Genomic DNA, 26,173 nt, shown 5'->3' with positions numbered 1-26,173 from the left:
ATGTAGAAATGTAGAAAAGAGGTTTAGGTATTTAAACATGCTGAAATTGAGAAATGTGAAAATGTAGAAAAGAGGTTTAGCTTTTTAAACATTCATAAATTCAAAAATGTAGAAACTTACAAAACTAAACATTTGGAAAGCAACAAATTTTAAATTATAGAAATTTGAAACTCTAGAAATTTGAAACATAATTTGAAACATAAACTTCAGAAATTTCGCTATTTGAAATTCTTGTAATCTAGAAATTAGGTAATTTGGAAATTTGGAATACTAGAAACTTAGAAATCTAGGAATTTGGCATTCTACAAATTGAGCAATCTGAAAATTAGGTGAACTAGAAATTTGGCAATTAAGGAATTAGGGAATTTACAAATTTGGCAATATAGAAATTTGGCAATTTAGAAATTTGATAATCTAGAAATTTAGATTAATCTTCAAAAAAATATAAAATTTCTATTGTCAACAAAATGGTAGTTAAACAACATTTACTTCAGAAACAAAAATGCGGAATATATAATATCTTTCTTCTAAATTGTATCATAAAAATTTCGCAATATTTTGATAATAATTAATTATCCACAAAGTCCCATATCTCTCAAATTTGCATATCGATTCGAAAGTGTTGACCGGCGATATATCCGCATTTATCGTCTTCAAAGGGTTAAATGTCGAGTTATTAGGAAATATAATTCTCTTTTCGCAACAATCTTCCAAGTGTTCGAAACGAGAAACTAATCGCTCGGAGCAGAGAGAACGGAACGAATTTAATACTCCAGTGAAACGATCGATTCCATTATAAACGCTGCTTACGATAACAATTTTACCATGAAATATACAGCCTCTGTTCATTTAAAATCGCGCTTTTTACGGAACATTCGCGTTGATTCGTCGAAGCAAACGATTAAATTCGCCCTTTTACCGAAACTAATTAAATTAATGAACCCCCCTGTCAGTATCGTTTCTCAATTTAGATAGCTCCTCTTGCGTCTTAATCGCCGACAAACGCAAACTGGATGCTGAGGAGCTTTTTTTTATCTTAATTGTACTCGTACAGACGTTGCCATTATCTTAAATCGTGTCATAAAACGTTAACGCTTTCTCATATTCGCGCGAATATTTTTTTTATTCCTGAAACTGTTTTCTGTTTACTGGCAGGGACATTTTTATATGTTTATGATTACCGATAAGATTTATATCTTAAATGAGGCTTGAGCAGCAGTTTATTATTGATTGTAATCGAGGTCGTATAATATTTATTAATACTTTGCACTTAAAAGGTGACTCACCCTTAGGTGGTTTGACTTAACAATATGAAATAGGTATTTTTAACATGTATACATGTTACCTGTAACGCTACTCATGATTTTTCTCTCACTTTCAGCCACCTTACTAAAAACAGTTTAGAACAATATTTGCAGGGTGTGAAGTGCACAATAGATATTAGTAAAACAAATTTTGAAAACAGTTTGTTCTCTTGGCAAAGTCAAGGTCACCTTGAGTTTTTTAAATAGAAACATACATTTTTTTATTCATGGCTTCAGAGGACATGGAGACGAATTCAAAACACATATTACATGATATTTTTATTAACATATTACTCGATTTACAGTAGTGGAAATGTGAAGTAAAAGACCGGAATATTACGTGATGGAAGGCGGCATACATTTTGAACATGTAATTAAATAAAGTTTATTTTTCTTACAAGTAATCTTTCTTTTCTTTCAGTAATCTTTTCGGAATGAAATAATGGTTACACTACCAAAGTCAAAAGCTAAGTACTTCACATTTCCTCTTCTGTAAATTGAGTAACATGTTAATAAAAATATCACGTAATACGTGTTTTGAATTCATCTCGATGTCCTCTGAAGCTATGAATAAAAAAAATGTACGTTCCTACATAAAAAACTTGAGGTGACCTTGACTTTGCCAAGAGAATAAACTGTTTTCAAAATTTGCTTTACTAATATCTATTGTGCATTTCATACCCTGCAAATATTGTTCTAAACTTTTTTTCGTAAGGTGACTGCAAGTGGCAGAAAAATGAGTAATATTGCAGGTAACACACTGCATAATAGATATACATATAGATATATAACATGTATGGCACTACACATATCAAGTTTAAACATAGTGCCACACCAGTGAAAACTAATAGCAGAGAAATAATAACTTTGCAAGAATTCATTAAGTTTGTAGCCAAAATGTTTTAGGATTTTTATCTATCAACAGCAAAAATGCCTTTGAAGGGAAAGGGTTAATATTTTCGCACACACTTTCCAGAATGAAAAAAGCATATACCTCTGTTAATTGAGTATGGGATATTCAGATAGAATCGTGACTAATTTCGAATTGAATGTTCAACTGAAGAATAAAATACCTCTAATTAAATTTGAAAAATAAGATACCTCTAATGATATTTCATTTACGTTTATTTATTCTGCAACTTCATCTTCAATTCCAAAGTAAGTATGTACGTCGATAGGTTTGGCGTTGAACTTTCCATCGAACGTTACACCAATCCCTCACCAAATATATCGATATTACCGTTCACCATAACTTTAACACGGAAAGGAACGAAGACTTATGAGCAGCATATCTAACAACGATTAAAATATTCCGCATAAAGTACCGGCACGCACACTTGTATGTGGTGTTTTTGTTGGTCAGCAAGCGAGCAAATCACCGGCCTGGGCCGCTTGAAATAATTTCATTCTCGTTCTGCTTGCTCCTCTCATTTTCTTCTTGTTTAAATGCCGTCCCACGGACCATGCAAAGTAACACTGTCGGCGTGTATGTACGTGGTTAGAGTACTCGATGGTTCAGGGAGAATACACCAGACCCTTTCTTAGGGTTCTTCAGGGAATGCGAGTGTTGACCGTGACAAGGGCGATCGCCTTGAACCTCGACCTCTGGAACATCCTGATCAAATTTATAATAACAGTAATTAAATATAAATTGCTACGAGTAGCCATTTTTAACCTTGCTATTCTCACTTACGCTTTCATCTTAGGTCGAAACGTGTTACATACTTTACTAATTAATAAATAATTCATTTTTAAGAACGATGCTAATTTAGGGACGTTTGATAGAGATTATACTTACATTGAAGCTAAGCTATAAAAATAAATTAGTAATGGATATTACATTAACTAAATTACATGTTCTTTTCCTTGATGGAATTTGACATACGAAGAATTGACATCCTAGAATTTATTTTTTGTTTTATTATTACAATTTATGTTTCAGTTTTCGTTATTTTATTCAAGTATATGATTTATCATTTTTCTGAAGCTTTTATCCTTATTTTCTGTTATTCTTTTTCGAGTTTGATTATTTGGCGGAAATTTTTGTATTTCTCTTTCTGTTGTTTTGATAAAATTTATTTAATTATTTTTGAGAAGTTTATACATCATTTTTTCTAATTTTGTTAAAATTTGTTTTATTACTTTGCAGAAAATAACATTTCATTTTTTGTTGTTTTGTTAAAATTTATTTTGTTACGTTGGAGAAGTTTATATATCACCATTTCTAATTTTGTTAAAATTTATTTTATTACTTTGCAGGAATTTATATTTTATTTTTCATTATCTTACTAAAATTTATATTATTACTCCATTATTTTGTTAGAACTTGTATTTTGTTTTCTGTTATTTCAATAAAATTTATGTTTGAAAAACACAAGTTTCAACAAACATAAACTTTATTCAAAACATAATAATAAATTATACTTTCAAAACAAAAATTGAGAGGTTTGTTTATGTTCTTCGAGTCTCAAATTTGTTTACCAATTATATTTCAGTATACGAAAATTATTACAGAATTATGTAATAAAACATTTTGTTATTTTTAAACTCTCATATAAAGTTGAGTCACAATAAATTCTTTTTCTTCTAAAATTCTGGCTACGTTTCAGTGACATCTGTTCGTAATTCAGTTATTCAAAGTCTTACTTTTTTGATTCTACAATATTTCTACGTAAACATCGTATCAATTATCCAGGCGCAACCATTTGCGCCTAATTGACGTCTACAAAATTAGTTTGAACAAGTTTGTCGAAGGGTCTTCCCTTGGTGTCCTGCTCCTCGTTTATTTTTAATATGAATCTGCTCTTCGTCTTCTGTTTTCTTAGAACTTTGTTATTTTTAGTAGCAACCCACTCGTAGAATAAATGTCTATGTAGAAAAGAAAATAGTTTCCAATTTTAAATATCTTATTATGGTTAAAAATTATCAAAATGTTTAGATGCTTCATAAAGAGAGAAGAATTTAAATATAATGTTATGTATTATGTATTTTGTGCAAGTTATAAATGTTCATAATAATCAAATACACTTGATGCAACCTGTGATTAATTTACTTCAGATCATTATAGCATAATTGGCAATATAATGTATTAATAATTAAAAATCTTAAAATTAATAAATTAAATATTAAATTTATTACAAAGATTCTTAGTCTTCAAATACTAGTGTTTCCTTAAATTTAATTTGCTTGAAAAATAGTCGTTTACTGTAAATTAACCATTTTTTATAGAAAATATTAATGAATCATTTGTATAATCATTTTTAACAAGTTTTGAGCTTTAAATAAGTTTAATACAAATAGCAGTAAACTACCTAAATTTTGTCATATATCAAATCTCATAATTGTACATTACAAGAAAAGTAAATTACAATATATTATAAACATAAAAATTAAAGATACAATAATTATAAATATAATAATTACTAATATATTATATTATATATATGTATGTATTGTAACTTAATAATTGACGTGAAAAAATAAAACTATACGTGCTTGGCCAATCATAAAAACGTTAATTACTTATTTTCTTAAACTAAGAAAATTGCTGTGTATTCTTTGTTAGCTTCTTAATACTGTTAAACAAAAAAATTTGTTTAATATTATTTTATCGGTCAATTTTCGTCATGGCAATGAACCATCGAACGTGTAATATTTTTCCAACCTCGAACCACGGCCATAATCTTTTTCATTAATTACATTCATGTTGGAGTTATTTACGAGCCATTCAACGGCGATTAAAAGACACGTTGTATCGAACGGAACAATAAAGATAGTCTGAAATGATCGGCTATAATAGAGTATAAAAAAAGTATGCCATTTCGTTATACTTCAAAGGTTATCGCTCGTTCAATTAATAGATTACGCACGATGCATATTTATGTACTCGTAAAGTCTCACAATAATTTACATATTTATGTCTCTTTTTTCGAGCTAGCATAGACATAAAAATAAGAGCGCGTCGAAAAAATTGCAAATGAAGATAGAAGAGATTCAATGAAACGTATCGAAATCTATAAAGACAATGTTATTAAGGAAAAATTATTATTCGATTGAGATTAGGATACTCGGTTATGAGCAATGCGGTAAAAAGGGAAAGCGTCGTATTACATAATGCCGTAACATATGCTTAAATAGGATTAGATATGCTTCAACATAATTTCACGAAGTTTACAGCATGCAGAATTGCTTGTTGCGCGATAAGAGGATAATAGAGAAAGTCTGTTATCTGTAATATTCGCGCGTTACTGGTTTTTTCATGTTAAACATGATTTATTTCGGATAATAATTTGTTCGAAACAGGTGTTTTAACGTTTGCAATGTTTTATTTCCGAGTTTGAATTTAATTTTAAACGGGTTAGCGAACATTATGGGTTAACTTGAGATACGAATTACACCTTTTTATATGTATATGTCCACATATGTGGATGTGAAATGTAGAACAACAGAAAATTAGAATTTTGATATTTTTGAAGATTGGTGTTTTCGTATTGGGAAGTTTATACATTTTTTTGCTTCTGGTATTCTTCAATTTTTCAATTTTTCAATTTTTCAATTTTTCAATTTTTCGATTTTTCAATTTCTCAATTTTTCAATTTTTCAATTTTTCAGTTTTTCAATTTTTCAATTTTTCAATTTTTCAATTTCTCAATTTCTCAACTTTTTAATTTTTCACTTATTCAATTCTTCAATTGCTTCAATCTTCCATTCCTCAATTCCTCAATTCTTCAATTTTTCAATTTCTCATTTTTTATATTTATAAATCTTGAAATCTTTAGGTTTTCGAATCATCAAATTTCTGTATTATTCAATCTTAAAATTCTTATATTCCTAAACATTTTAAATTGAAATTTCTAAATTGTCATATTTTCAAAGTTACAATGTTCCATATTTTCTATCCACAGTTTAAACATTTCTAATCATCAACATTACCAAATTCCCTAATTATATTTTCAAATCTCAGAATTCCTAAATCTCCACATTTAAGTCCTCAAATTACCAAACACTATCAAAGTTATGTTATCTAATCTCAGACAATTCAACTTGCACTAATAATAGAATCGTTAAATAAATCATACTGTTTGTTTCTCCCAATCATTCAACTTCCTTGCAATTTCACGAAAAATGTCTAATACTATGTAGAATGCGTAATCACCGCTTATTTTGTAGTAAAGTATGATTAACGGTTATTTTATGGTATCGCGTAATTGACGATTATTTCACGATATATTAATAATAAATATTTTCCATTGAATGTTCCGAGTGAATTATTTTGCAATTTCAAATCAATTTACCGAAGATAGCAGTCGAATGTAGGTAACTACTGAAATATGAGGATTAAGATGAGATTAGAATTCCATCATTTAATTTATGACAGAAATGTGTTGCAATAAATTTTATTCGTCGCTTCGGAATATAACGAAAATACGGATCCGAAGAAATGCAGATAAAGGTAGAGGTAATTAATCGTTTAATTGCACGTTACGGTATGTTAAGTATGATATTCGATATAATTTATTGGATTTGAAGGGTAGTCATAAAACGTCCTAACGTGTAATTAAGTTTCAGATTAATATATTAGGCGACAGTTTAATCACAGGAATGCAGAAAGCGATTAAACAGCGTGTGGATGTAGGTGCGTATTAATATTAATTAGTTCACACGAAACGAACGTCGTAAACAAATCTTGCGGTAGTACAATTATAACGGTATGTCATTTTGATTAAATATCCTACTTCTCTATTACACAACCGGTTTTCTTGCTTCGAGAAAATGGTAAATGACACACGCTGAAAGGTACATCCGTTCTATTCTCGTGCTCGTGCAACATGCACAAATTCTCGATATCTAACGGATATATGATGTTCCGCGTTTTATTGCATACCACAATTTTCATTTCTGACATAACTTATCAATTGAGCCGTTTATTTTTGGAGTGACCTAATTTGTCAGTTATTTGTTACTAACTACAGTTCCACTTGATGTTAATTTTTATAAAAAAACATTTTACGGGTAAGAATATTCAGAGTGTATGATAATTTTGAAGCTATATTAAAATATAGCTTCTTTTATTAAAATATAAAAATTTGAAGTATAATTTTTATTGCATATTATTAATAAGGTTATCTATATTTATTATTATTAAGTATGAATTATTATTTCAAATTTAATGTTTAAACATTCAAATATGTATCTGGAGTTAAGCTTGTTTGACGCTTTAAAATTGCAGTCTCGTTATATGGCCCTGGCAGGACTGCAGAAGCAGGAGAATTTTAAAACATATGATTGGAATTATTTTCATGCAACACTTCATTGTTAATATAAAAGCTTCATAGCTTGCAAATTTTAAATATCACATTTTTTAAATTACTGCAATTGAAAAATTCAGAGTTCGTGGTTTTAAAGTATGAAAATCTATAAACATGAATTTTCATATTCAAAAACTATGAAATCTAGAAATCTAGAAATTTAGGTATAGTTAAAAATTTGTGAACTTCTACCAATCTTAATTTTAAAATTTTTGAACATGAAAAATTGCAAATTTGTTTATCCTCAAATTGCTTTTAAAAATTCAAAAGAAAATACATTTAATAATTTCTAAATTTTCAAATATGTAAGTTTAGAAATAGGCACCTAAATTTAATTTCTAAACGTCTAAATTTGTGAAAATCGAAGATAGAAATTATCTAGTTGATAAATTTGAACAATTTTAAATTTAATTTAGTAATTTACCAATTTCAAAATGTCTTAATTTGTTAAAATATAAAATAGAAATTGTCTAGTCAATAAATTTGGATAATTCTAAATTTAATTTAGTAATTGTCCAATTTCTAAATACCTTAATTTGTTAAATTATAAAATAGAAATTGTCTAGTCAATAAATTTGGATAATTCTAAATTTAATTTAGTAATTTACCAATTTCAAAATGTCTTAATTTGTTAAATTATAAAATAGAAATTGTCTAGTCAATAAATTTGGATAATTCTAAATTTAATTTAGAAATTTGCCAATTTCAAAATGTCTTAATTTGTTAAATTATAAAATAGAAATTGTCTAGTCAATAAATTTGGATAATTCTAAATTTTTAATTTAGTAATTTACCAATTTCTAAATGTCTCAATTTGTTAAATTACAAAGTAGAAATTACCTAGTCGATAAATTTGAACAATACTAAACTTAATTTAATAATTTACCAATTTCTAAATGTCTAAATTCTACACATCCAAATCTGCTAAATTTTAAATTAGAAATTATTTAGTTGACAAATGTTCACAATTCTAACATAAATTTTATAAAATTATAAATAAGTTATATTAACGTATAGCTTAAAAATTCAAAAACTTAACACTTTGTCATATTATATTTCTGTTTTATTTAAATTACCTTCCTTCTTCCTTTTTCACAAAGAATCACATCATATCCACTTTTACATTTGTCCAAATTCAGCATAAAGCAAGGAAACATACAATCAAGTATATACAATCAATATTCATTCAAATTTAACTTTAAATGAAGCTCAAATTCAAACTTCTCCGATAAATAAATCAAGAGTTAGGAAAATTAGGAAAATTGTTCTGTTTAACCAGTATTTCATGTATCACTCGCAAGTTTCGTTAGCAGAGGTCAAAAATTACCCGAGCATCCGGCAAGCTTTCCCCAATTTTTTCTTGACGCCTTTATTCGTCACACCTCCGCTTTTGTATACTGAATGTATAGCGAGACGACGAGTATTTTTGTCTTGTCTCTCCGTACTAAATCATGATACCTACGCGTGTGTTCCGCGACCATGAGTTCTAACTGTTCGTTTAATGTATCCACAGACTGTCGTGTCGGGTTTCATGAAGCTATTAATCCTTTATTACCCTGAACAGTATGTATATTTTTGTTACGTCCGATGTAATTATCATGTCCTTAATGCAATTACTGTTAGGAATTGATTGATCGACATCAGATAACGTTACCTTTTCTCGCCTTCGCTATTATTCGCGTTTGATTCCGATGCAATGAAAGACCCAACACGATTGCATGACATAAAAGTGTCGTAAAATGACGTGTATTGCGTATTTGTTTGAGAATTGAGGTTGTAGGAAGAAAATGACTATGGGACATTTTTACTGATATTAAGTTACAGTGCTACCATATGTTTAATTACAGTGCCACAAGTTTAGTTGTAGTGCTACCTTTCTTGCTTTCTCAAATTGAAAAGAGGAATTTGCGATATGAAAATGTTAGAAAATGGGATGTGTGTAAGATCAGTTGAAAGAGTACAGTTATATAAGCACTACATGTATGAAGATTAATTAATGTTATTAATATAAAATTATTGCAAACATTATGACAAGCAACAGGCTAGAGTTCATACATGTATTGTTACTTTATATGTTTTAGAAACGACTGAATTATAAAAATTGCAATTTTCCTGTCAAACATAAAAATAAAAGAAAAATTGTACAAGAACTTGGAGTGTTTAGTATCATACTCCCATTATTTATCATTTCTTGAAGTTATATTTCCATTCATGAACCTCATCCACAATAAAAACTACCTCTCACATATGTCTCACAAATGTAATTTTGCACATATATTTTACAAATTCAATTATCAACATAGGCACATATAAATGTAATAAAAATTGCACCTCTTCAAACATTAAATCAAAGTCTTCTAACAGCTGCATAAGTTTAGCATCGTAATCACTATTTATTTCTCCTTGAAGTCAAACTACCAAATCATACACCTCATTCACAATAAAAACAATCTCTCACATATGTCTCCCAATTGCAATCTTACACATATGACTTATACTTCCAAAAATCATACTCCCCAAAATTATACTTCCAAATCCTCATCCAAAATAAAACCTCTCCAAAAATATCCAACCTCTCACATATATTTCACAAATGCAACCAAAGATACACATTGCAATAAAAATTGCCTGGCATTAAAAACAAATAAAATTTTACAGCAGTTTGAAAAACCAGTCCACGATGAGTATAACATCACACTCACTTATCTCTCCTTTCTAGTAGTACTTCCTCGAAAGCACTCGAACACTGTTTCATCACTATCGGCTGTTCTAGAAGCGATTTATCGAACCCTCGAAGGTTGAGCAACGAACAGGTAGCATGAGATACGACTTAAGTGCTTGGAGAAGTGTTTCACAGATTTTGATGGAACTCCTTGGGTAGTTTCTCTTGAAAGGCGACATTTCTGCACGACGAAGAGTCTCAGAATTTTCTGACCTTTCGTTTCGACATCTTCGCTTAAAAATTTTATGCCACGATAAGGCTAGATCGCCGACAGGGAGGGACACTGTGTTTAAGAGTCTTTGAATGACTGCTTCGTCTGGTTGGTTTGATAAGTATTCATTGCTGCTAAGTGCTTCCATTTCCCTTTCAAAGTTAGTGGACAGAAAACTGTTATGTAGACTGAGGATTCTTTTTTGTTATTGGAATGTTAACCCATAACTGATAATATGGGATTTTTAGCGAAACTTTAGCAAATTTTACTGTTTGTTTAATTTTCTTGGGTTTTAAGTAGATGTGGATAATATTCAAATATTTCTTATTTATTTTATTTAATTTTTGAAGTTCAAGAGTAATATAAAACAAATACATGATATAGTAGAGATTTTTAAATATTTCGCTTTTTATGAAAAAAATTGAGAATTCAGAAATTGTAATGTAATACTAAATTTCTGTCAACAAATGTAGTCTTCTTACTTACTTACTTTTGTCTTGCGAAAAACATTAATAAGTCAGCGTACAAAATTAAAATTAAATTTTTCTAAAAATATTAGGCTGAAGTGCAAAAATCATATATTAAATTTCTGTTATTAAAATCAGTTTCACTGGTTCCCTCTGCATTTCACAAAAAGAAGATAAAATAAATGTACAAAATATAACATTGTGCTTTTGCTAATAAAAGCAGTCCCACATATTCCTTCATCACGCGAATCTAAGTAAAAGTCAAGGTACAAAATGAAAAATCCTAGTACAAAGCATATTTCTTCTGCTAACAAAAGCAATCTCCAGGCTCCCTTTGTGTTTCAGAACATAATATGAAAGTCAGCGAACAAAATGAAAAATCGTAATATTACCTATAAGCTTCGGTTAATAAATAGAGTCTTATAGTTCCTTTTGTGTTAGTTTTGATAGCGTTTCTTTGATGACAGCGCAATTCGAGCCGATACAACTACAAAGGTATGCAATGAAGATGAAGCTAGAACCAGGAAGTGAAACACGTTTCTGACAACTACCTGTGAGTGTCATCAAGGTACACCATAAGAGTACTGTGCAATTAACACGAGATATGCCTCCAACGCGTATTCTAGTGTCGAGTAGCGTTATATCACAGTTGCTTGCCTCTCATTCGAGGTGTTCAAGTCGCTTGCTTTTCTAGCATTTTATTTTTTTGAGGGTCATTGTTCTAATCATGGAGGAATTTTTGGGTGTTACGGTTTATAATGAGATTTTAAAAATTAACTTTTATTTAGCAAGGAAGGAAGTTCAGTATGTACAATATATTGAAACATAATGTTAGTGTACTTTCGGATGTGGACACATATGTAAACTTGGCAATTTTGTTATTCGCATATCTTAATTGTTATGTTTGTAATTCTTCAAATTATTGAATTTTTAAATTTTGAAATCTTTAAGTTTTTAAACTTTCAAATCTTCAAGTCCTCGAATCCTCGAATCTTCAATTCTTCAATTCTTCAATTCTTCAATTCTTCAATTCTTCAATTCTTCAATTCTTCAATTCTTTAATTCTCCAATTCTTCCATTTTTCAATTCTTCAATTCTTCAATTCTTCAATTCGTCAAATTCTCAAATCTTCAAATTTTCAAATCTTTCAGTTCTCAAATTTGCAAATCTTTGTTTCCAAATTTTTAAATCCTTAATCTCCGAAATTTTCAAATCCTTAATCTTCCAAATTTACAGGTCCTCAAATTCCTAATTTTTCAATCTCCAAGTTCTGAAAATTTCAAATCCTCAAATTTCTCAAATCCCAAAATTCTCAAATTCCACATTCTTAAATCCCAAAATTCTCAACTTCTACATTCTTAAATCTCCAAAACTTTCAAGTTTCTACATTTTCAAACATCTACCTTTGCAAATTTCCTAACTTCTCAACACCTGAAATATCATCAAATTTCAATATTCCCAAATTTCTATACTCCCAAGCCTAGATGCAGAAATTTTTATGTCTCATCTCTGCATCCACATATTCTTACTTCTTCAATTTTTAGATTCTCTAATTTAGTGACTATTAAATCCCTAGCTTCTCATATTTTTAAAGTTTGCAATTTCCTACGCTATTAAAGCCCTACGTCCACATATTCCTATGTCCTCAAATCAACGATTTGCACAGAAAAGTCCCAAATTTTTCAATTTTAATATGAACAGCAATTTTCAATTTTGCACTCATCACTTTTGAGATATAACATTTAAAAAAAAAAAAACTAGTAAAAATACCGTAGTTTGAAGAAAAGTATTTCTTCAGATTTGCAGTATATAAAGTGGTTAAAATTGACCTAAAGTCGTTTTATACCCCATTATGATTGAATTAAGTAAAAACAGATTAAGTATATTAAATTTAATTAAAAATTTAACAACAGGAAAATACGTATCTACAATTTTATGTCAGCAAATCAAAATAGGGCACTCGCATCGAATCACGTGTAGCTTTTCATTGGAGATTTACCGGAAGTGGAAGGTGGGCGAGAAATGAAGGGGATCCTTGCGCATAAAACTCGTAGAGGCTTCGTAAATAGGCATCGTGGCACGACAGGAAGTCTTGCCAGATGCTGATGGTCTTTCTCGCACAATCCTATTATAATCGCGTTTTCTTGATCGGACATTCACGACCGGAAAATATTCCGAAGAAACTTCATTCGAATCCTGTTTCTGATTCCTTCCGTTAAAATGCTGCTACGTAAACTTGATTCGATATCTGGTGCTCGATCTAGATGCTAATTTTAATCCATTAGGCGTCACTGTTGCATTTACACAACATTTCATTTGCAATATTTTTTCAGTTAATTGATACAATATTATTTTCTTGAAAATTCATTTTGGTGATCGTGGAGAATATTAGCTTATATATTGGAGAATTTGTAATTGGGAAGATTATTGATTTCTGTACTTTAATATCGTGTTGTGAAAAAGAATTTAAAGCATTTTTGTATAGTATTTTTATAATTATTTGTCATTGTTCTTTTTTTATACATATATACGTATTTGTTTAGTTTGTTATTTATTATTTTATTAGATTTTTCTTTCTTATGCTTGTGTTTATTTATATATAAAAAGTTGAATTTTAAAGTATACAGAAACACATTTTTCTTATTTATTTCCACACAATTTATTTTGTTATTTATTTTTACAATTAGACTCTATCAATTTTTATTTGGTAACCTTATAATGTTTGTAGGAATTAAGGTTTTTATAGCAAAATAAACTACTTTCTTTAAAAAACATTTTCTACAGTTTTCAATATATTGTTTTATTTTTCTATTTAATAATTTGAGTAACTTAAAGTATAGATTATACTATATACTTATAAATAATCGATATTGATAATTCCTTTGTGTAGTTTTTAAGTGTATCAATAATTTTGTAGTGTACGTAATACAAAATTGTAAATAATTGAATAAATACATGAAATCACAACAATTATTGTAATCATAGCAATACTGCTATAGTATTCATACAATTATGTCGTTTTTGAGGCTCAAAGTGAAGATTCTTAGAACGAATTATATAAGAAGAAGAGCAGATGTAAAACATACGTTCATACTCTTCTCAGAAGAATTATAAATACGTGTGTATAACACGACACCTGATTCTATGTAAATTTTAGAGAACCCTCTATGGAAAAACAGAGGGGATGTTGAATGCTCTGGAAACAGCTGACTAAGAAATACACAGACATACATATAAATTTTAATAAACTATTCTATATATTGATCTAAATTTTAAATAGCTACTTCTATCGTTTGCATAAATATTAAGCAACTATTTCAATATTTTTACACAAATTTTAAAATAAATTATTTTTGCTGATATACATTTTAAGAAAGTCCTTCAATTACTTGTATATATCCTGAGGAACTATTTCAATTTTTTACCTAAAGTGCAATAAATTATTTTAGTTGCTGATATAAATTTTAAGAGACTACATTTTTTATTTCAAGCCTCTTCAATAAATGAAGTGAAATAATTGTTAAATCAACTGAAGGAGATGAATGAAATACGTACAATGACACAGGAGAATGTTAACAATTAAGGTGAAGTGGGATAAGTGCAGACTGATTTTTGTAAAGTTGGTATTTAAACCTAAGAATTTTCAGTCTGCTATGTAAATATTTAACGCTGCCGATATCGAACGCTTTGCACATTTATTACTATTTAATTAATATTAACTAGGACCCTCATTTTCCTTGTACATTTTGATTTTGATAGGAAATTGTTTAAAATGTCAACTACTCTGCACTTTCCCCGAAAATGGAGTAAAAGCGTAACTTGAAGTTAGTATACTTTGAAACTTTATTTCATGTGCAATGGGGCAAGAGCAGAATTATTAATAAATCTGCTATAAAATGCTGTTTACTGCATTATGCAAGTATTCCATACTGCAAACAAATACTCGTAGCTGAAATATAAAAGGGGATATAGTGAAACAAAATAAGGGAACAAACATACTAAATGGAGAAATTTCGCTCATATTATAATAAAAATAGCCTGTATACGCACTTTCCCATTTACGAACTTACCCCACTTCATCTTACCTATAGACTCATTCTATACAATTATCTTTCAGACATCTTTTTATGAATAACCACCAAGTGTATCAACAGTAAAATATAAGAAGAAAATTCTCTTCATCATTCTAAACAGTGTATCATAAATAAAATTAAAAAAATGAAGTAAACTTCATACACAATATTAAAACCGTCTTGTTTAAAAGATTTATAGGAACTACCTCTTCTTTTATCATTTTGAACGGAAGATCTTCTTGACTGTCGATAATTTCTTTCTGAATTTATGCGGTAAGCGTGCGTCCTCGTTCGTGTCTTTTTTTAGGGATATCGTTCGCGCGATCTTTCCGAAAGATTAACTGTTCTGTTACCTGGCTGTTTGTTGCTGATCGTTATCGAACTTCATCGGAATGCAGGTATCCGTTCTGGGCACAATTTGTATGTTCCGACAAAGCTGCACGTTTTGTAAACGATACACCTTTTGATAGTGCCGCGTCTGGTAACATTTTTGGAGCAGTGGGAACACTAGGAGCACTACGAAATTGAGTGGTTTCCATAGAAAATCCATACGTAGCAATAATGTATTGAGTATTGTCATATAATATGATTCAGTATGCGATATTAAAATTAGCATATAAATTACTGTACAATATAATTTACATGTAATATTAAAATTAGTGTATCAATTACTGCACAATATAATTTGCCATACGATATTAAAATTACCATACCAATTACTTCACAGTATAATTCACTACATAATACCAAAGTTATTGTATAAATTACTGCATAATATAATTCACTATGTAACATTAAAATCTCTATATAAATTACAGTGCAATATAATTCACAACATAGTATTAATATTAGCACTTAAATTACTGTAAAATATAATTTACTATAAAATATTAAAATAAGTATATCAATTACTATACAACTTCATTCACTACATAATACTAGTTATTGTATACATTATTATACAGCATAATTTACTGTACAATATAATTAATTACATAATATTAAAACACTATATGAATTAATATGCATTATTTCTAAAAAAATTATAAAAATTGATTCGATTTTGCAAAAAATTTCTAAGAAATTACGTAACGTTAAATTAGCATGATAAAACCTTAAATAAACTTGTAGTACGTTTCACGAACAGTTTCTGTTTCAATAAATATTAATTCTACTCGCGGAAATATCTCGTTAGTAAAAGGTACTCATCAAGTTCAAATAAAAATATTAAAATTACGTGTTTCCACAGTTCACTCGCATTCTCCTCAAATTACTCCTTCAAACGAGTCTTTAACTATATAGAAATGAGTGAAAAATCCGAAATTTTTCTTATTGCTCAATACCTATAACGAGCCACATCGAATTTCCTTTTACGTAACGGCTACAACTTTTACTCACAATTGAAAAATCACCTAACGACGTCTCGTTTAATCGCGCACGAATATCAGTGGTGAGGCTTTCTTATAAGGGTAAGCAGCTGAGTATTACAACATCATCGTGTCAGTAAGCATTCGTAAAACCTTATGTATACGTGTCAGTCACGTAGTTAGGCATCTATAAATCTGCTCTAACATTCATCAGTCACGATAGACCCAACACGATATCGATTCGTTCGATGGTCGCTCGATGTGATGCTACCTAATGAAGCTTATCATCTCCTCGTGAACTTACAATTAATGCCAATTTACTTGACAGTGATTGTCAGACGATCAAAATACCGTTTGAATGCATTCATTTGTATCTGAATGACGATTAACGCCGAATAGAGAAACATGCAATTATTTATAACGTGTTAATAGTTCTTACAAGTTGAAAACACATTAAGAGTGACCTTGCAAAATATTTTTCACACTTTTCTTTTCAAAGAAACGATTACATGAAACTGTCAAAAATTTGGGATATATTTTACTGAGTGTTCTTGAGAGTGAATAAAATTTTTCTCATTGCAAAGAGGGAGTTTATTAAAGATTTATGATGGCAGTTCACGATTTCAGAGTTATTAATATGCAGCACGTGTTCAATTTGTAGGTTATTTTACTTCCATTTTAAAATTACGCCATGTACGAAGCCATCTGATAAAAAGATGCAGTAGAAACATAAATAAAAGATAAAAACCTTGGAATTTGCAAATTTAAGAAGGTTGCATCGAACATACTTAGTCATCAAACCCTAAGACTGTGTGTATTCAATTACAAAGTGTACAATGTAACCTGCGTTGATGAAGGTGTTATAAAGGACGCAGCATCGTAAAACAATCTCGCGTTATCAGAATCTCGGGAATGACTGGATGTTACACAGTCATCGAACGTCTTAATCAAAGGATGGAAGCTGAAAGTGAAGAGTGCCAGTCCGGAATGTAACACCTTGTCGCGTGACTGGATGGTGCGCGACGTGTGGAATAAAAATGTCCATTTAGACATTCGATTGGTCGATGTAAGGTCGTTCAACCTCTCTCGTTTCTATTCTTTTTCTTCGCCTTCGCAGGCCGCCCACTCGGCCGAAATTACATCTCGAAGATCGGGCGCCTACTCGCTCTCATTTTTTCCCTCCTTTTCTTCGTTTCTGTACCCTCGAGGCGCCACACGACGAGGAGGAACCGGAAACGCCGTCCCGGCAAAAGATAACCACTTCCAACTTAATGGCACACACGCAGAGAATGTGCAGTTCGTGGCTTGTCATAAATGGGAACGGGAAAATGGTTTCGCTAGTTTTGGTCGAATTGGTGTTCGTTCCATTGAGATATTTTATTAGCTATTTCGTTTTTTCAGTAGGTCGTGTTTTTTTATTCATATTCTTTGTAACGGGATATATTGTTGAATGTGCAAATTATTTATTTAATACTAACTGTAGTGATGTATATATATTTGTTGAAATTAAAAATGAATTAGATAAATAAATAAGTAAACGCACCAGAGGATTAAAAATAACATTAAACATACCACAATAAAATACATACATAATTTTAAATTAAAATTGTAGAAAGATAAACAAATATAAAAAATGATTAAATATACACATTAATTCTTTGTATCCATAAAAACCAATAGTGAAAGAAAGTCTTCTTAACAAATTTTATAAATTAACATAATAATTGTATGAATCTATCATTTGGCCAATTTGGTATTGACAAATATTACATACGTATGTGTTATGTAACAGGAATATTTTTGAGTCGTCATAATTTCACATATTTTAATTTTGCTCATAAATAAATCGAGCCACCAGATATTATCTCTACAACTCCCACACTGATTCTATTCAGAATTGATCAATACTCGTGTATAAAATTTGTCTTACCTCATCAAACATAACAGTGGGCGTGCAGTAGAAAATTTTTAATCCTTCCAAATTTTTAGCTCTTTCAAAATTGTGTGAAAGGAAAATATCGAATCTTCGCTGTATAAAGAATTAAAAAAAAAATATTATCGATAATATTAAGTAAAAATGGTGCATCAGTTGTACAGCGTTTACACGCTGTCTAAAAAATAGCGGAGATTGAATAGCTCGTATTCTCGGTATTGAAAGAGTTAATAACGTTCGCTTATTACGCGTTCTGGTCGGCACGATTTAAAGATGTCGAATAAAACATGTCGAGTTTTTGTTTGGTCCTTTGCAGAAACGCGGGGAAAGACTGCGTTTAAGAAATAGTTGACGTTGAGGCTAAGGCCAAGGCTGTTTATGGCAGAAGCAACGTGTTCGCCTCTTCCACATGCCAACTACGGTCAGAGAACCGAAGATATTCCCTTCTTTTCCGTTGCTCGATCTTACTCCAATAAAAAGCGACTGTTCTTCCTTTTACCGCAGTTACGAATGACAGCCAATTATTAATTAACACTGCCTCATGGGATCTGTTCCTGTGGACGTGCTCCAAGTGGATACTAATTTATGGCCGCTCGATTTTTCAACCTTACAAGAGGATTAATGAAATCGGTGATAAACTGATTGCAGAATCAGTTGTTTGGTTTTTTAATGCGGGTAGTATGTCTTGTAATTGCTTCCAATTTATTATTTATGTTGTGGCGTAACTAATTTTACTTGGGATTCTTTGATGTCTTCTTTCACTGTAGAGTTGTAAAGAAAATTCTTGTGTTATAGAGAAAATTTTTACTAGAATTTTAATCCTCATTTAGATTTTTAGATATTTAGATATTCCTTATTATAGGAATATTTCTCTTTACAGTTACAAATACTTTATTATAGTATTAGCAGCTTGAAATCGTCGAATTTTGAAAAGCTTAAGTTTTAAGAAATTGTTAAAGTTTTTCAAATAGATTCGTAATTTTTTATTATCTTTTTACTGTTATTATTAGTTTTCTTATTTTTATTTAAATATTTTACTGAAATATTTTGTGCTTGGTTTTTTAAAATATAGAGTAGATCAAAGTTAGGGGAATCGTATTAAAAAGATGTTTTCATCATTTTGATCAAGCTGTTATATTATTATTCATATATTATTATTACTGATATATTATATACATATTTATTACTGTTATATTACTACTATATGTGTATTGTTATATGTGCAGTTATATATTATTACTATTCAAGAATTTAAGCGAATAAAAATAAAATACTTCATAAAATTACAGGTATACCAAACAGTAATATAAAGCATAAAATTACTTCATAAAAAAACACGCATTGAACAAATCTAATTATCGAATATTTTCGAGAAACTTCAGAGCAAAATATTGCTTCCACATGGTAACTTAAAACACATTTCTGTGTAAAAGAAATTTAAAACTTGTGAGGCAAAACCGACACACAAATGGTCCATAAATACGATAAGCTACCTTTTTCACCGTAACTTATGTTTCCCCAGATAAGTGCACGCGTTGTGTTCGATATTTCAGCGTTCGTGTTTCAGATTTGTTTAAACACAACTTAAAAACGTGTTACAACGATAATACAACGAAAAAGTTGAACGTGAAAATATTTGAATAATAAATAAGTATGGAAGATAAATAACGTAGGGAGTTCAATTAAAATTTGATAAAGTCACATCTGTAGTTTCGATGAAAGGCACGATCGTTTAATTAGCTATCAATTGGAAAATAAATTTATCGCGGTACGGTCTCGTGTTAATTTTGCGGTCGCTTTTCAATTCTCGTTGCTCGACAGGGGTTTGCGTGCAAAAGCACTCGACACTTGAAATATTAATGTACCCGGCTGCATAATTAATCTACCCGTTCGACGGTGAATCGTGATTCCTTTTGCAAAAATAATAATACCGGTTAAAAATTATAGCTCGTGTTCTACATAAATATTATCTGTCTGGATTATTCTTTTGATTCGGCGAATCGTATACATGATAGCGTTCGTACTCGGTAATTAGGAGTGAACGAACTTCTGCTAAGAGTGCAATTAAGAGGATTAATTGGCGTTAAAACGTTCATAAACAGAAAAACTTGTTTACTTTTTGTGTAATTAAAGAATGTACGCTAATGTTTCTATTATTTCATGGAAGTGTAATATCACGTAACCAACAAGCAGTTTTAAATTATGCAATTTTACATATAGGTTGTTTTCAAAATGGTACAACCGAAAATTGGATGAATCAACGTGGAAAAATAAGTAAAAAATATGCAATAAAATTTATCCGTATATGGATATTTTGTATTTTCAAGAAAATTAAATGTAAACATTTTTCAAGTATTTGTAAAGAAGTTTGTTCGCAGTGTAGAAAATGATAAAATCAACAAATTGTTTCTGAATTCTACAGTAATAATAATTCTGCAATAATAAGGCTTACTATATATACAAATAATAAAAAAATGTCCACATTTTAAACTACATTAAAAAAAAAAACCACGAAACTTTTGTAGAATTTTGAATTCTAGATTTTCGAAATTTGGAATTAGGAAATTTTGGAATTTGGAAATTTGAAAATTTTGGAATTGGGCAATTTTGGAATTTGAAAATTTTGGAATTGGGCAATTTTGGATTAGGAAAATTTTGGGATTTGGAAATTTGGAATTTGGAAAATTGGAATTTGAAAATTCGGAATTTAGAAATTTCGGAACTTGGAAATTTGGAATTTGGAAATTTGGAAATTTGGAATTTGGAAATTTGGAAATTTGGAAATTTGGAAATTTGGAATTTGAAAATTCGGAATTTGGAAAATTGGAATTTGAAAATTCGAAATTTAGAAATTTCGGAACTTGGAAATTTGGAATTTGGAAAATTGGAATTTGAAAATTCGGAATTTAGAAATTTCGGAACTTGGAAATTTGGAATTTGGAAATTTGAAATTTGGAAATTTGGAATTTGGAATTTGGAATTTGGAAATTTGGAATTTGGAAATTCGGAATTTGGAATTTGGAATTTGGAATTTGGAAATTTGGAATTTGGAAATTTGGAATTTGGAGTTTGGAAATTTGGAATTTGGAATTTGGAATTTGGAATTTGGAAATTTGGAATTTGGAATTTGGAAATTTGGAAATTTGGAAATTTGGAATTTGGAAATTGGGAATTTGGAAATTTGGAACTTATAATAATAACGCATAATGTTAAGTGTTTGCGCGAATTCGATTTTGAATTTTTGTACACAGGCCGCGCTGGTTACCTGTGTCCAGCGGCGACACCTTGTTTGTGTTTTTTTTATTCGGAAGTATGTAGCGATTATCACTTCCATTGTCCTCGTAACGTCGTTAAAGTGAGCACGTGTTAAAGCAAATAAAATCCGATGTAATCTATTAGTTAATATACTCTTTATATCTAATACTAGACATTTTTTTCTCTTCACGTTTTATTTAACTCTGCCCCCCAACAATGGTTATGGGCCCAGACATATAAGTGAAGTGAAGAAAAGATTGATAAAAAGTGAAAAGTGAAACACGTGCAAAGTGAAAAGCAATTTCGCACGCAAGATGAGCGAACTAAAGGGAGAATTTCAGATCAGCAAATTATCAGATAACAACTATCAGACGTGGAAAACGGAAATGTGCTGGTATTTGAGAGGTAAAGGATTGCTCGACCACGTGGTGACAAAGAAAGAACTCCCTGATAATGCCACGGAAACGGAGGTAAGAAACCACCAAATTAATGAAAATAAAGCGTTCGCAGCTATTGGCTTACATATCGAAGCAGAACAACAAGTTCATATAGAAGATTGTACAAGCGCGTTTGAAGCATGGGAAACATTAAAAGGAATACACCAACCTAAGTCTAGAGTCCGCATTATGCAATTAAAAAAGGAATTTTATCACTTAAAGATGAAAGACGATGAAAGTATGTCCGCTTACGTATCTAGAGTTAAAATAAATGCAAGAAACCTAAGAGAAGCTGGATCAGAGGTCAAAGACGAGGACATTGCGTATACAATGCTAGCGGGGCTCCCCGACAGTTACGAAAATTTAAATATGGCTTTAGCTAATTTTTCAGATGAGAAATTCACTTCAGCAGAGGTTAAACGTGTCCTATTAGAGGAATATGAAAGGAGAATGTCTAGGGTGGATAAAACCACGGAACATCCCAAAGAAGCTCTATACGCGAATAAGAAAATTGAGAGAAAAGGGCTCAAGACACCGAATGACGACGCTAGACAACCACGAAAATGCTACAATTGCAACAAAATCGGGCACATAGCAAAGGATTGCCGTATGAGAGTAAATAGAAGTAAAAGAGGTCCCGAAACAAGGCTCCTGAAAAATTATGATGCGTTTCTCGTAAGTTTAAACAACGTAGATTTAAATGATTCATGGCTTTTAGACAGCGGGTGTACGCACCACGTATGTAAAAGACGCGATTGGTTCACAAGGTTTAGATCCATCGACAGCGAAGTAGTAAACACCGCAGCGGATCCTGAAAAAGGAGGAAGTACAATCCTAAAAGCGCAAGGTATAGGAGATATAATTGTAAATATGATTATAGGTAACAGGCGGAAGACCGTTGTACTGTACAATGTGTACTATGTGCCAAATGTACGAAGAAACCTCATGTCAGTATCTCAGATCGAGCAAAAAGGAAAGGAGCTGCTGATAAAGAATGGCATTATAAGAATAAGAAATACCAGAACCAACGAAATCATTGGTATAGCGTATAGGAAGGACGATTTATACATAGTCAGAGCCGAAGTGAGTACAAATGTAAATTTACGAATGGAATCGCATGCAACGAACATAGAAATGAATCAACAAATATGGCACAAACGCTTCTGTCACGTAAGTAATGATATTATTAAAAAATTAATGGATACGAATCGCGTAACTGGGTTAGAAAATACAAGAACGAACAATTATACCTGCAACGCATGTAATATGAGTAAAGCAACAAGAGCTGCCAGTAGAAAATTAACCTTTAAGCAGACAAAGGGAACGTGTGAATTAATTCATAGCGATGTATGTGGCCCTATGCCAACCGATTCGATTGGCGGTAATAAATACTTTATAACATTCACAGACGATTTTTCCAGACACACTAAAGTTATATGCATGAAATCCAAGGACGAAGCAAAGAATTGCATTAAAGAATATATTACCAGAGTTGAGCGCGAAAAAGGTAAAAAGATAAAAAGATTCCGCACAGACAATGGTCTGGAATTTTGCAATAAGGAGTTAGACACGTATTTCAAGACGTTGGGAATCAAACATGAAAAATCAAATGTAGATACCCCACAGATGAATGGAGTGGCAGAAAGAATTAATCGTTCACTTCTTGACCTGACGAGAGCAATGCTCAAATCAGCTCACCTGCCGCAAAGATTCTGGGCAGAGGCTATAACGACTGCAGCTTACATTAAGAATCGTGTTTGCCATTCTGCTATCAATGATGAAGTACCACTGGCCATATGGACTGATTGTAAACCAAGCGTTCGACACCTAAAAGCATATGGATGCTTAGCTTATGCTCGTTTACCTGAGCAGCGAAGAAAGAAGCTAGATGACCGAGCAGTAGAATGCGTATTTGTTGGATACGCGACTCAAACGAAAGGCTATCGTTTATGGTGTCCCAAAACCGATGATATTATGATTACGAAACATGTAAAATTCGCAGAGGATAAAATAGGTTATGATTGGATTCACGAAAGAAAGGGTGAAACCTGGAGATATGCGAGATGGTCAGATGATGAGTCAGAAATCGAAACTTTAGGTGAATTCGAAGCAAGCGCGCCATGTGAGGAAGAAGTTGCCCATCAAAAGATGCGTCTAAGAAAAGAATCACAAAATGAATCAGATAACGAGATAGTAGGGGCATCAAAACCGCAGTCAGCTTCAAGATCTGGTAGACGAAAAAAGGTTGTTCGAAATCCGTATGGATGCAAGGGAAAGCCAAAAGGGCAAGTATTAAATTATAATGATGATAATAGCTCGACATTGGGAAGCGACATAGAAGCAAATTATGTAGAGATTATAGAACCGCAAAGCGTTGAAGAGGCACTAGCATCGCCGCAGGCGAGTAAATGGAAAAATGCAATCAAGGAAGAATTAAATAGTTTATCAGAAAGGAATACGTGGGAAGTTACTGAACTACCTGAAGGAAGAAAATGTATAGGCTGTAAATGGGTGTTTAAGCTAAAAAGGGATGCAAACGGAGAAGTGTCAAGATATAAAGCAAGACTGGTTGCCCAAGGATTTTCTCAAAAGAAAGGAATGGACTATGAAGAAACATTCTCTCCAGTAGCTAGTTTCTCGATAATTAGATTAATGTTAGCGATAACGGTAGATTTCCAATGGCATACAAGACACTTAGATATAAAATGCGCCTATCTTTACGGACAATTGGAAGAAGAAATATATATGAAGTTGCCTCCACTGTACGAGTGCGAAGAAGGAAAAGTAGCCAAACTTCGTAAACCAATCTATGGACTTAAACAGTCTGGCAGGAATTGGAATAAGGAACTAGATGAGTTCTTAATAAAACAAGATTATAAGCGATTGAAGTCTTCTAGTTGTATATACATTCATGGTTTTTTAACAGTTGTAATAATATATGTAGATGACATTTTTATTTTTTCTAGAGATCTGTCTCCAATCACAGTTTTAGTTAAGCGTATCTGTCAAACCTACGAAGCAAAGGACCTGGGCGAAATAAATTATGCCTTAGGAGTAAAAGTGGATCATGACGAAGATGGAGGTATATATTTGTCTCAAGAGGTATATGTGGAGAGCGTTTTAAGGCAATATAACATGACGGAATGCCGTGGGGCAGCGACTCCACTGGACCCAGGACTAAGGGTCTCAATACAAGACAGTCCCAAAAATGAGGAGGAGAAAAAGGAAATGTCAGGAGTGCCGTATAGAAGTTTGATTGGCTCGCTGATGCACTTGGCTCTACACACAAGACCTGATTTGATATATGCTGTAACAAAATTATCACAGTTCAACAGCAATCCAGGAAAAGCACATTGGCATCAAGCGAAACATGTGTTACGCTATTTACGAAAAACAAAGAATTATAGATTGGCATACACAGCGAACAAGGAAACTGCAATTAAAATATATTGCGACGCAGACTGGGCAGGAGACGTCGACGACAGACATTCCTACTCAGGGATGGTTATGAAAATAGGAAATAATACTGTACAATGGTATTCTTCAAAGCAGAAATGCATAGCGACTTCGACGATGGAAGCAGAATACGTATCGTTGTCTCGAGGTGTTAAAGAGGCAATCTGGGTAAGCATGCTGCTAGACGAATTGCAATTATCAGAATTTATAATTTCAGAAGGCATTGAGATCTACTCCGACAACCGAGCTGCTATAGATTATTCGAAGAACAGAGTGGAAAAGGCAAGGACCAAGCATATAGACATCGCCTATCATATCGTGAGGGAAAAAGTCGAAGAAGGATTGATAAAGATCAACTATATTGCAACAGAGGAAAATCCAGCAGATATTCTAACAAAAGGACTAAAATCTTTAGCTCATGACCGTTGTACCAGAAATATAGGCATAGATCGCGCAAAAGTAGGGGATTGTTAAGTGTTTGCGCGAATTCGATTTTGAATTTTTGTACACAGGCCGCGCTGGTTACCTGTGTCCAGCGGCGACACCTTGTTTGTGTTTTTTTTATTCGGAAGTATGTAGCGATTATCACTTCCATTGTCCTCGTAACGTCGTTAAAGTGAGCACGTGTTAAAGCAAATAA

General features: G+C 31.3%; 1 protein-coding gene and 1 long non-coding RNA gene across 3 annotated transcripts in view; one reads left to right on the top strand and one right to left on the bottom strand.

Annotated features, from left to right (window-relative positions):
* Positions 1-26,173, top strand: part of wb (wing blister) — a 303,585-nt gene that overhangs the window by 8,284 nt on the left and 269,128 nt on the right. The window lies entirely within an intron of this gene.
* Positions 2,429-3,325, bottom strand: LOC143264546 (uncharacterized). Its single transcript, XR_013038289.1, has 3 exons — positions 3,103-3,325; positions 2,640-2,919; positions 2,429-2,556 (listed from the first exon to the last, which is right to left on the bottom strand). It is a non-coding gene; the product is annotated as an uncharacterized LOC143264546 (long non-coding RNA).

This window comes from Megachile rotundata, chromosome 5 (genome assembly GCF_050947335.1).
Source record: "Megachile rotundata isolate GNS110a chromosome 5, iyMegRotu1, whole genome shotgun sequence".
Taxonomy (NCBI): Eukaryota; Metazoa; Arthropoda; class Insecta; order Hymenoptera; family Megachilidae; genus Megachile; species Megachile rotundata.
The sequence above is the reverse complement of the archived record's forward strand: the minus strand, read 5'-3'. Positions and strand labels throughout refer to the sequence as shown.